Below are 12,847 nucleotides of genomic sequence, written 5' to 3' on the forward strand. Positions count from 1 at the left end.
CAGAGAAGTATTCCAGCAAACTGCAGATTTATCCCCATCCTTTCAGTGTGAGAAACACCTCTGTACAGTACATCCATTAGTGTGTGTTTGTGTGTGTGTGTGTGTGTGTGTGTGTGTGTGTGTGTGTGTGTGTGTGTGTGTGCGTGTATTTATCACTTTGTGGTGACCAAATGTCCCCATAAGGATAGTAAAACCCGAAATTTTTGACCTTGTAGGGACATTTTGTTGGTCCCCATGAGGAAAACAGCTTATAAATCATACTAAATTATGTTTTTTGAAAATGTAAAAATGCAGAAAGTTTTCTGTGAGGGTTAGGTTTAGGGGTAGGGTTAGGTTTAGGGGATAGAATATAAAGTTTGTACAGTATAAAAACCATTATGTCTATGGAAAGTCCCCATAAAACATGGAAACACAACGTGTGTGTGTGTGTGTGTGCGCGCGCGCATTAGACTTCATGTGTCTAGGCTGGGATGGAGACAGGGTGTTCTGTGTCAGCAACTGTAAGACACTGATAATCTGTGATCGCTGGCTTGATCTTCTAGAGCTCTGCAGCCACACAATCTTGGGCCACATTTCACGGTTATTTCTATAGCTCAATTGTAGCACTTTCATGAGAGAGGCTGAGATACATAAAGAACATTGGAGCAAATTACATTCAGTTACTAACAGGAGTGAGGTTTTGAGGGTCAACATGAGGTAAATGGTGACACTCACAGACTCAGTACATAAGAAAATGAAATAGTTGTATTGATACGATCACACCACTAGAGTGTTCACTTCACTGTTGAGTAAATCAGGCATTGCTCAACCTAATAATAATAATTTAAAAAAATGGCAGATACTGGATCAATATATTACTCAGACATTTAAAAAATTTCACACACATTAAAATACAAAAGATTTCACAGTGTTTTCTCATAGTACCATAATAGCTTAAGAATTCTAATGAATGTATGTACTCCCAAACTTTGCGGTCATATCATCCCAATCAATATGGTTCAATACCCTTTCATCAATAACAAACCAGATATGGTGTTCCTTTTCATTATACTGGATAATATCTATCAATTGATATTTTTGCAACAAAACAAGTTTTGAAGCACTTATTCTTTATAATAATTTATTTTCACATTTTAGAATAATCGTAAAGTCGTCAAAACCCATACTTCCCATAGTTCCATTTATGTTGGGATTAAAAAATACAAAATAAATCAAAACTATGTAATATTTTAGCATCTTCAAAGTTGTCACCGTTTGCCTAGAATTTGCAAACATGTACTCTTGACATTTCCTCAATCAACTTCTTGAGGTATCGCGCTGGGATGCTTTTTAAACAGTATTGAAGGAGTTCCCATCTATGTTGGGCACTTATTGGCTGCTTTTCTTTATTATTTGGTCAAAGACATCTATTTAAAAATAAATTTTCTTTTATTAAATTGTAGTTTTATAATGAAATAAAATTAATATGTTGGCACAATTCAGTTTTTGTCTACAAAAATAATTTAAAACATTTAAGCATATGTCTTCAGATCAAAAGATTAAGATCATGAGAAACATTTCAGTCAATCATTTCAAGTCTTTTGACCGGTAGTGCTATTATATATTTATAAAACATCTATCAAAGCTATTATATATCTATTGTGTGCCCATGCACGCACACAACTCACTCATGTTGTTTCAAAACCTGTATGAATTCAAAAGGAGATGTCAGGCAGAATGACAGCCTCAGTATTTATACATTTTTACTGCATCTTTTTTCCACTACATTGAAAGTAAATGGTGACAAATCTGCCCATCTCCTAATGTGTCGAGTAAATGAAGACTGAATTTTCTTGGGGGAAATCATGCCTTTTAATCTATACACAAAAAAAAGTTAAATCCTTCAAAGAAAACTGATTTAGGGAGATGACAAACAATTCATGGCACAACATGCATTTATAAATACTACACACCTTGGTTACTGAGAAAACAACGTAACAGTGAAGAAACCCATGGAAAACATGCACACACTTATGCACATACTTCAATGTTAGACACAGATGCTGCCCCACCTCTTTGGCTCCAGTTCATTACAATGTTTACAACTGTAATCTCCAGCGTTCTCTGCTCTATGTTTCTTTCATGTCTCTTTTTTTCCATTCTGTTCCTCCAATATTTTCCTCATGGTTTACTCATCCACACCGTCTGCACATGCACCCGTTTCCCTCGCCTCCCTCTAGACCAATGGTTCCAAACTCTGTTTCTGGATGCCCACCAACACTGCACATTTTGTATATCTCCCTTTTCTGACACACCCAATTCAGTTCTTGGAGAATCCACTAATGAGCTGATGAGTTCAATCAAGTGTGTTTGATTAAAGAAACATCCAAAATGATTGTGTTGGTGGCCTGGAACAGTGTTGGGAACCACTGCTCCAGACCAATAAGCTGTGATCATCATGTGCATTATGCTAAAATCAAAAGATTTTCTATTGTGAATTTTTGCTACTTCTCATTTTTAATGCTTCAGGTATGCATTTTGATTTGAAAAGCTCAGTGCAGCAGGTCCTAAATCAGCATGAAAGGGGCAGCTGCTGCTTGAAGTTGCTGCGACTTCACTTCTTTGGCTGCCAGAACTGTGCCATCTGCTCAGAGCTTATACACTGAGAGCGACTCACCCGCTCTATTTACACACCAGCTACTGAACCTGCCACAGCTTCTCTCCAGTTTAATGTACACATTAACTACAGAACACCACTACAGCTGCTCTATAGTTACACACAAAGTGACTACTGAACACCCATGCAGATGCTGTCTGCTCCTGAAGACCTAAAAAGCCCTGATGCTAATTTTTCAAAGCTGTGGTTGTACCCGGATGGGATCAGAGGGTAAGGATATATGGATCAGTGATGATATGGGTCTGGACTTATTCATTTGTTTGAAAATTAACAATAAAATATGCATTTATAACATATCATACAATTCACCTTTACCATGATGGAGATTTACATTTCTGAATTAAAATATTGTAATATTTTTCATGATCACAAATGTCAATTAAGAAAATTGTCTAATTTAAAGGGTGAAATTCTTAGAGAAGAAAATGATTAAGCAATTTGACAAAAACATTTTGGCCTGCAAGTTAAACTTGAGTTATTACCAAATAGTTTTTTTCTTAGCTTCAATTTTGGTTTAGTTCAACTGCACTTTGGCTTTGTAGGGTAGAATATGCAGGAATGTGTCATCTCTTAAAATATCATTCTGTATTTTGAACTTTTTACGACATGGCAAGTTTAGTAAAGGTTGTTATGTAAAAGGTAAAGTCCAGAGAACACTTGATGATTCGTAAATAATATGATTCATAATGTTTGTAAACAAAATGTTTGAAAACATTTTTGAAAATAATCATTAAGATGTGTAAACTTATTCAAAGAGTAATGAAAATATATGATAACTTTTTACTTAATGGTTATACCACTGGACATTACATTAAAAAAATGAAAGTGGTATAAAGGTTTTTCAAAAAAGTATGAAATGATTGTTTCTATGAATTTGGAAATTTCATTTTAAACAACATTTTATAATTTTTTTTTTTCATTTAATTGTCTTCTCATCCTGATTTGTCATTGGCCCATAAACCATGGTACTGAATGATTACTCTTTTAATATACCTTAGCATTTACAATAAAAGGCATTCAAAGGTACTGCAAAGCATACTATAGTACCTGTCCAAAGCACCTTGCTATTGCCATTGTCCATGCAAATGATGCAACATTACCAATCCATTTATGTTAGTGCATTTTACAAAATACTGAACAATGCACAAAGACATGACAATTGGGCTAATTCTTTCAAATATCTTATTTTAATTGGATGTTTCTAGATTTCTTTAACTACTATTTAATTTTAAAACTTTTCTGTATGTTCTTTAATAATATCTTGTCAAGAATGTCCATAATTGTTTCTCCATCAATAGCCTAATTGTCTTATGACCAGTGTGTACTTTATCTATTGTTTCTTTCACATTTGTAAGTTCTTTAAAAAATGACATCTCTTCTCAATGGCTCTTCAGTATTACATGTTTTTTGAAGCGGGCATGCCTTTAGAATCTTTCACCGGAATGTGCTTAGAAATGAGCGTAATCTCTCTCTGCTGCTCTCTGCTCTTATGAAGCTAATTACAGCTATAATAATATTTGCATGTGTCAGGTGTTGGTAATTATGTAAAAGTAGGAGGAACGGTTTGTGGCAATCACCACTAACAACAGCGACAAGACATAATTGTGCACACGTCAAAGCACATTATGTTTCTTTGTTAGAGTTAATTCTCCACAATTTGTTGTGCTGCAACAAACCTTATAGTTTACATTTGTTTTTATATAGTTTTAGTTGCTTTCATTCCGTGAATGCTAGTTTTTGTTTAGTTTTAGTTTTTCAGTTGATTTTAATGTTAGTATTTGTTTAGTTTTACTTATACATACCAAGCTAACATTTAGACATGCTCTAGAGTTAACGCTCCATCAAAGACTGCTGTGAATGCACTGATTTCAATGGGATGGTGCGTCGGAATGACGAAGAGGAAAAACGTAAGGGTTTATGATAGTGACGCTCCATCATGTGTCCATGTATCTGAAATGCACTCTGGTGTGACCAGGCGGGACTAGTTGCACTGCGAAATCGAGAGAAAAAAACCCCCCATGGCAGACCAACTCATACATGCAGTGTATTCATTCCCTGTCCTCCATAATCTTTCTCTGTCAGGCTAAAAAGATAGTAATAGTGGAGAAGAGCTTCAATGTTTAGGGGCATATTGTCAATAAAATATATATATATATATATATATATATATATATATATATATATATATATATATATATATATATCTATATATGTGGTGACCAGGGCAGGGCTGAGCGGCATCTGGGCAGAGCGATGCTGGGAAGATAAATGGTGAATGAGTTCCACATGTGTGCTACACCGGTCTCGCATTCCAGTGATGGGCGGCGGGAGTATTTAAGGAGAGAAGACAGTGGTAGACGGGGAGAGAGAGAGAAACATGGACCTGTGTGTGTTTATGTATGGGGCTGAAAATATATTTATCTTATGTATGTGTAAATAAATGTCTTTGTTTTCTCAAGCCAGCCCCATCTTCCTCCTTGCCCATCCGAATGGAGATCTGTTACAACATATTTAAAATAGCCATCTGTATCCATGACCGCTTCTAACCTTTGTGGTAAACGCCTTCCAAATGAACCTTTCATACTCCATGCATCAAATGCTCTGTCTGAGCTTTCCCTAGTGTGTAAGCGCTCTTAAACAAAATGCAAGACATGCTGCATTGAGCATGTATGGCATGCTGCTGCACAAATAGATATAACAAACAGTCCCCATGTAGTAGATCTACATAAGTGAAGCTGGGGTGGAGGTGGGTTTCAGGGAAAAAACCTTTGCAGCACATTGCAGTGAAACAGGCTTGTCTACAAAACTAAGCAATTTAGATAGAGAGGAGAGAGATGCAAGTCGATTGGCTACCCGATTACAGGTTGAAGGACCAATCAGCTTGCACCATAACTGGCTTAACATGTCACATATGAGCGAGCCAACTGGCTAAATTATAACAAGTTCAAAGGGATTTGCATGGCTGAACAATCTTCCTTTCAGTCATGACAAGATTTAGCATGTTAATGTGGGTATAACACATTATCATGTTAACATAATGATAGGATATTGGTATTGGATGACTAGATCTGCTATGCTGATGCTGCTGCAGAGCATGTATGAAGACTTGTTACTGCTTGAAAATAGACAGATATACAGAGTTTGCATGTGGACATGCAGCTGCTACTGCTCATTTAGACGAGACATGCTGCTGCACAAATAGACAATACAAACAATGCACCAACAAAACTGAGAGCTGCACAAAACTCACAACACAAAACACGAACCCCCAGCCAAGCAGATCTATCGCTATACTTTTGTACTGCTGCATGTGCACCGAGTGTATACAAACTAGGTGTGCCTTGGCCACAGGCCAAATGGCGTAATGCTTATAAACTAAATTTCTGTGTATGCCTTGTCCTGCTTAACCGAATGGCATAAACGGCTAGTGAGCTCACTCATAATGTGTTCCTGAACCAGGAAAGCCCAGAGATTATTTAACTAGTGACTTAGATCCTGTTTATATCTGGTATTAAAATGCATTTTTGGTGATCCGATCACATGTGGTCAGTGCTAAATACAGGTCGAAACGGGGTTTAACATTTTTTGTGATTGGATCACAAAAAACACATACGAATGTGGTCAAAAACGCATATGACAGCATCACATTTAAGGTGTCAATGCTAATCTGTCCTGTATGCATCCAGGTAATGAAATGCCCCCATCACTTGTCAATCAACCACTGCGCTAAAACAAGAGTTTAAACTTCGTTGTTTAAAAGGAAATAGCCATCCGAGAAAAATGGATACACACATTAGCATGAAAACATCATGGAAGTAATGGTTTTAGCTTGTATGGCGCCCTGAGAAAATCCCCCTGCTGCTTCACGGATCGTCATCAGTGTGTCTGAAATCAGCATGCAGGGACTTATGAGAAGCACGAACATCGGCAGCAGGTTAATCCAGGTAATCCACTAAAATAACAGACAATTCTGCTCGAAATGTTGCGTTTGTGCTTAGATTAAATTTCAGATGCATCTGTGAGAAACAGCGTCCTTTTTTGTCTTTTCTGATTTTGTTGCGATTTAATGTCATGCAGTAACACACTGACATAGTGATCGATTGATGTCGTCATGAAATAGAGTCCCGCAACTACAAATCCGATCAAAACGGGTCACAGGAGAATCATTTAAGCGCCCAGGTGTAAACAGTGATGCGTCTAACCTGACCACATGAGATCGGGGAGAGAGAGAGTTTTGTGTGTGTACTTTTGTTTATGTTAGATCTTCGTCAGTGTTTATTAAAGTCTTTTTGATTGTTAATCCGGTTCCTGCTTCCCCCTTTTCCGATGAATAAGAGGCTGGTCTGCCACAGTGATGTTTCAGCCAAGGAAAAATTTGGAATAACCCCAAAAATTATTACAAGCAATATACACTCACCTAAAGGATTATTAGGAACACCTGTTCAATTTCTCATTAATGCAATTATCTAATCAACCAATCACATGGCAGTTGCTTCAATGCATTTAGGGGTGTGGTCCTGGTCAAGACAATCTCCTGAACTCCAAACTGAATGTCAGAATGGGAAAGAAAGGTGATTTACGCAATTTTGAGCGTGGCATGGTTGTTGGTGCCAGACGGGCCGGTCTGAGTATTTCACAATCTGCTCAGTTACTGTGATTTTCACACACAACCATTTCTAGGGTTTACAAAGAATGGTGTGAAAAGGGAAAAACATCCAGTATGCGGCAGTCCTGTGGGCGAAAATGCCTTGTTGATGCTAGAGGTCAGAGGAGAATGGGCCGACTGATTCAAACTGATAGAAGAGCAACTTTGCCTGAAATAAAAACTCGTTACAACGGAGGTATGCAGCAAAGCATATGTGAAGCCACAACACGCACAACCTTGAGGCGGACGGGCTACAACAGCAGAAGACCCCACCGGGTACCACTCATCTCCACTACAAATAGGAAAAAGAGGCTACAATTTGCAAGAGCTCACCAAAATTGGACAGCTGAAGACTGGAAAAATGTTGCCTGGTCTGATGAGTCTCGATTTCTGTTGAGACATTCAGATTGTAGAGTCAGAATTTGGCGTAAACAGAATGAGAACATGGATCCATCATGCCTTGTTACCACTGTGCAGGCTGGTGGTGGTGGTGTAATGGTGTGGGGGATGTTTTCTTGGCACACTTTAGGCCCCTTAGTGCCAATTGGGCATCGTTTAAATGCCACGGCTTACCTGAGCATTGTTTCTGACCATGTCCATCCCTTTATGGCCACCATGTACCCATCCTCTGATGGCTACTTCCAGCAGGATAATGCACCATGTCACAAAGCTCGAATCATTTCAAATTGGTTTCTTGAACATGACAATGAGTTCACTGTACTAAAATGGCCCCCACAGTCACCAGATCTCAACCCAATAGAGCATCTTTGGGATGTGGTGGAACGGGAGCTTCGTGCCCTGGATGTGCATCCCACAAATCTCCATCAACTGCAAGATGCTATCCTATCAATATGGGCCAACATTTCTAAAGAATGCTTTCAGCACCTTGTTGAATCAATGCCACGTAGAATTAAGGCAGTTCTGAAGGCGAAAGGGGGTCAAACACAGTATTAGTATGGTGTTCCTAATAATCCTTTAGGTGAGTGTAGATCCCCTTAGGTTAGTTTCTAAATGAGACAGAGGCATAACTTCAGACCAAAAATAAAAATACAAATTGTATTATCCACACTGCAATAAAAAGTAGTTTTTATTCTCCTTTAAATAGTTGGATGCATAAAACAGTTTCAACACCAGTTAAACGCCAACATTAGTCTAAAAATACTGAACAAGTAAACAACAATAGAAAAGGTCCTTGTGGCTGACCCTTATTCTCCAGTGCAAGCATGTCACACCACCTGTGTGATCAAATCTTTATATTTTAATTATATTTTTATTTATATTTTAAATATTAGACAGTGTACAACCATTAAGGCAAAGACAGGAAATATAAACAACCAAGCAGGATATGAAGCTCTTTAGTGAGGGTGAAACAGCACTAGAGAAGCAGGAATCTTACACTACTGTATATAACCCGCTGAAGAACCAAACAGCGCTGAATGGTCAAGGCCAGAAACAAGGTGACTGTGGTATATCCAGTTTGATAAAACAGATACTATTTAGCAACCAGGGCTGGACTGCGAAGAGAAATCAGCATAGGAACTGGCCCAAAAGTTGTTGAAAATTTTCAGTTGTTTTCAATGTTAGTTTCAGTTTAGTGTTAGTTTTAGTTTAGTGCATAACTTTTTCAGAGTTAAAACACATTCGTCTATCTTACTTAATTTGAAAACAATGTTTATATTTGTAATTGTTTGGTGATGCCAGTGGTCAAAAATTACACACTTTGACTTTAAGGGCTGTCAATTTAACACATTATCTAAGACTATTAAAATATGTTAATGTGTTAATTGTTTAACAGATAATGTGTTTACCTAATTGTACATTATACAGTAACTGTTTCATTCTGTTCCATGTCGGCCTAATTGTTAATGTGATCTTTGCAAGAGCACCAGAGTGTCTGTGTTCAAAACACACGTTTACGTGATCTAAATGGGAACATACTGATCTGTACAAGATAGATTTATTAAAAGGCATGTCTAAGGCATCTCAATGTACACCTGCTTTGGACAGACGCTTTTAGATAGTCTCTCTTTGGTTGTGTTGCATCATAATGCGATTTTGTGTCATGTCATAATGCGATTTTAGGTCACTGTTTTCAAGTTAAACATAGTTTGAAACTCAGGATCCCTGTATTCGGAATTGCGCTCTGTCCAGCAGCAGGGCCGCAGCAAGGTGTCCTGGGCCCCCTGACTCTATATTTCTCTGGGCCCCTTGTGAGACCCCCTGGAACTGTGGGCCCCTAGAATCATTTCCACCTTTCACTCCACTAGCTACGCCCCTGTCCAGCTGTGTTTGAACACAAGAATGCATTCCCTTGCAATAAGTTTGACATGCCCTCCTAATAGTTTGCGTTCCATTGCAATCATTTTATGATTTTAAAAGAGCAACAATATTTTAACCATGATATTCGTTCTAATATTGATATTGATATTATAAATAATACAGGAACATCATTTTTTGGTTACTATGGTTTTACTACAAATTCCATGGTTAAAATATGGTACTTGTAGTAAAACCATAATGACAATATTAACCATGGATAGTCTTTAGTAAAACAGCAAAATCTATGGTTACTACAGTCTACAAGTACAATAGTACTATAGTAAAACTATGGAAAATGTATTAAGAGGGAATGCAAAACTATAAACTTGTAACCATGTAATAACCATGTTTTTGACAGAAACCAGGTGTTCGAATTGAGTCAGAGCTTACATATTTTAAGATTTTGAGGGAGAACCACTTATCACGGGCACAACATAATAAATAGACAAAGATATTTCTCCACATGGCTTCCATGTAATAACCTAACAACTGTTTGATCCTGATCTAATATATAGTGTTAGATAAATAAGTGTCCACTTCTAGCGATGGTTTAATTCTAATATAAAAGATGATTTTAGTCATTTAGGTGTACCAGCAATATGTCAAAGAAGAATTATATCTTACCATTATTGTGAGGTGAAAATGAGTACTCTTATGGGATCAGTGGTTTTACTGTAATAATACTGTAATAACCGTGATTGTAGTAACAAAGTTTTTCATATACTGCACCATAGTTTTACTGTAGTAATATTGTAGACTTTATTAATTATAGTTTTTGGTGGAAATGTAATTTTTACTATAGTAATATTGTGGTAACCATTACTGTAGTAGGCTTTGCTTTTAGTTAACTATGCTTTTTTGGCAGAAATCATGGTATATTGTATCCATATTGTAGCTATTGTTTCATTACAGATTAACCGTGGTTAATCTTGTGGATACTATGGTAATAAAAACTATAGTAACAACAAAATTATGATTTTTATTTCAATTGTTTTTGTTTTCCTGGATTGCTGTAGTAAAACCATTGTAAATTAATTGTGAGGGAACGAAGACTATTGTGAGGGAATGCAAAACTTATCGAGAGGGAACGCAAACTTTTGTGAGGGAACGCAAAAAACATTGCGAGGCCATGCAAAACTATTTCAGATAAAAAAATCCTGTCCTGTCCTCAAGAGGGCTCCATATCATCATGTGCAGTTGCAGAGTGTGGTTTGTTGAGTGTACAGCTGTGTGATGGCTTTACTGCTGGAGTTGCATTTACTGACCCCTACTGAAAACAGGTGGTACTTCAAACTTGAATTGCCCCCATGGTAGGAATATTCATAAATATTTCTCGCAAAATTGTATTGGTAAAAGGAAATACAAATGGTCCTTGGCTAAAAAGTTTTAGCTGTCTTGGTGTGTTTTATGTGTTTTGCCTTCATGCTGGGATGTTTATGCTCAGAACTGAATATCATATTTTCTCAAAAATGATGTATTGAAACAAACAAAACAAAAAACATCTACATATGAGAGGGAGTGTTGCTTGGTATTCTTGAATGACAGATTACCCATGATGTGCATTTGTAAAAGGCTGTCAATTTGTTGAAAAGAGCTCCATTCTGCTGTCACTGTATCTCAGAATACATCATGCACAGAGCTCAGTAACCACTTCACAGTATGAATCAGATTTCTGGAGAATGACTTACAAGTGGCAGCACTGCACATGCATTTAAAATCCAAATTCTGCAGAGTACGTTTAAATGTTTTTTTTTTTACCAGTCTCAATGTCACTAGAGAGAGCTTTGCAGGATGAACAAAGTAACTTCCACTTGTCTGCTTTTTCTTCAACACAGAGAGCGAGTGATTCAGCACCATTTTAACACTAAATCATTCAACTGTGACTGTGGGTGAAATATAAGATTCTTTAATATCTCAATTGCTTCTCCAAGACAGCAATAATATTAATGGTGTGCAAATGGAGACTTAGGCTCCTGCTCCGCAGTAATCACACATGTGTCTCCTCTGGATTTTCAGAAGAGTTCAAAAACGGAGAGCAATTGGAAGACTAAAAAATTAGAGGTATTTCACGGTGCATGAAAGGATGGCGTCTGTAGCTACAGATGGACACTAAAAGCTGCCAGATCAACATATTTAGCAAGCTCATAGAAAATAACCACAACAATGTTGTGTAAAAGTGCTGTACAAATAAAAATGACTTGACTTCAAAGATGTCTCATATATGCTCATATTTTCCATTCATTTTTTTCAAGATGTGCTATGCTATCCACATACATTGTAAGGCTCTATACTGTATGTCAACAATTGTCTAACTTGCTTCTACTTTTATTTCAGGAAACACATCTGAGACAAAGTTGATCATTAAATGAAACATAGTTGATAACGCTAAGCAATAAAAATGTCCTCTAGGGGTGAAGGTCATCTTTACTTTTTTCCATCAGAGACTCTGATTTAGAGTCTCATCATACATCATACATTCATGTCCTCATATTGTATTACATGTAGCCCACTCATGCAGGATAAAAATGCTCTTCCCATGCATGAACAGAGCTTGTGGAATATCAGTAGAACTCAGGATGAATAGTAAATGCTGACTGTTTTTAACACACATTATTCAGCCCTATAAATTCTGAACTTTGACAGATGTTGGTTGCATAAGTACACATATGGCAAGAGGAAAGACAGAGATGGGAAAGAGAGAGATAAAAGAAAAGTGAAGGCCAGGGTGAGATGAGAACTGAATCGGGTAAGGGGAGGGAAACTATGGATCAATAGCTCAGGCTTTTCAAGAGCTTCATCATAACCAGCAGAAACATCTGGCATTCACTGACATTTTGTGTTTGCCTGGTAAATGTCAGGGGTGCTAACAAACAAACCCACCAATATGCTCCTTGCCCCCACACTCCTATGGTCCTCAAATGTTGGAGCAGTGTAAACCCATGAAAGCCCACTTTTGACTTTGCGTGTTGTGAACCTATGCTCTCTGTTTCCTGTTTCCTGACTGGAATGGGTGGATCAAATTAAGAGTTCACGTTCTTCCCTGCAGTCTGCAAGAGCGGTCACAATACATTTCGCACTCCATTCACTCCTGTTCTAATGCATCCGACCACTGGAGACTGGAAATGCAAGCTTGTGCGAAGAAATTCAAGTTTGGTGAACTGTTAACTGCGAATTTGGATGACGAGAAGATTATATAATTTTGCAAGCTTAAAGCCTATTGTTAACAC

At 37.4% G+C, this 12,847-nt stretch overlaps 1 protein-coding gene across 1 annotated transcript in view; it reads right to left on the reverse strand.

Annotated features, from left to right (window-relative positions):
• LOC127624350 (XK-related protein 6) overlaps positions 1-12,847 on the reverse strand; it is a 62,089-nt gene that overhangs the window by 5,040 nt on the left and 44,202 nt on the right. The window lies entirely within an intron of this gene.

This window comes from Xyrauchen texanus, chromosome 30 (assembly GCF_025860055.1).
Source record: "Xyrauchen texanus isolate HMW12.3.18 chromosome 30, RBS_HiC_50CHRs, whole genome shotgun sequence".
Classification (NCBI taxonomy): Eukaryota; Metazoa; Chordata; class Actinopteri; order Cypriniformes; family Catostomidae; genus Xyrauchen; species Xyrauchen texanus.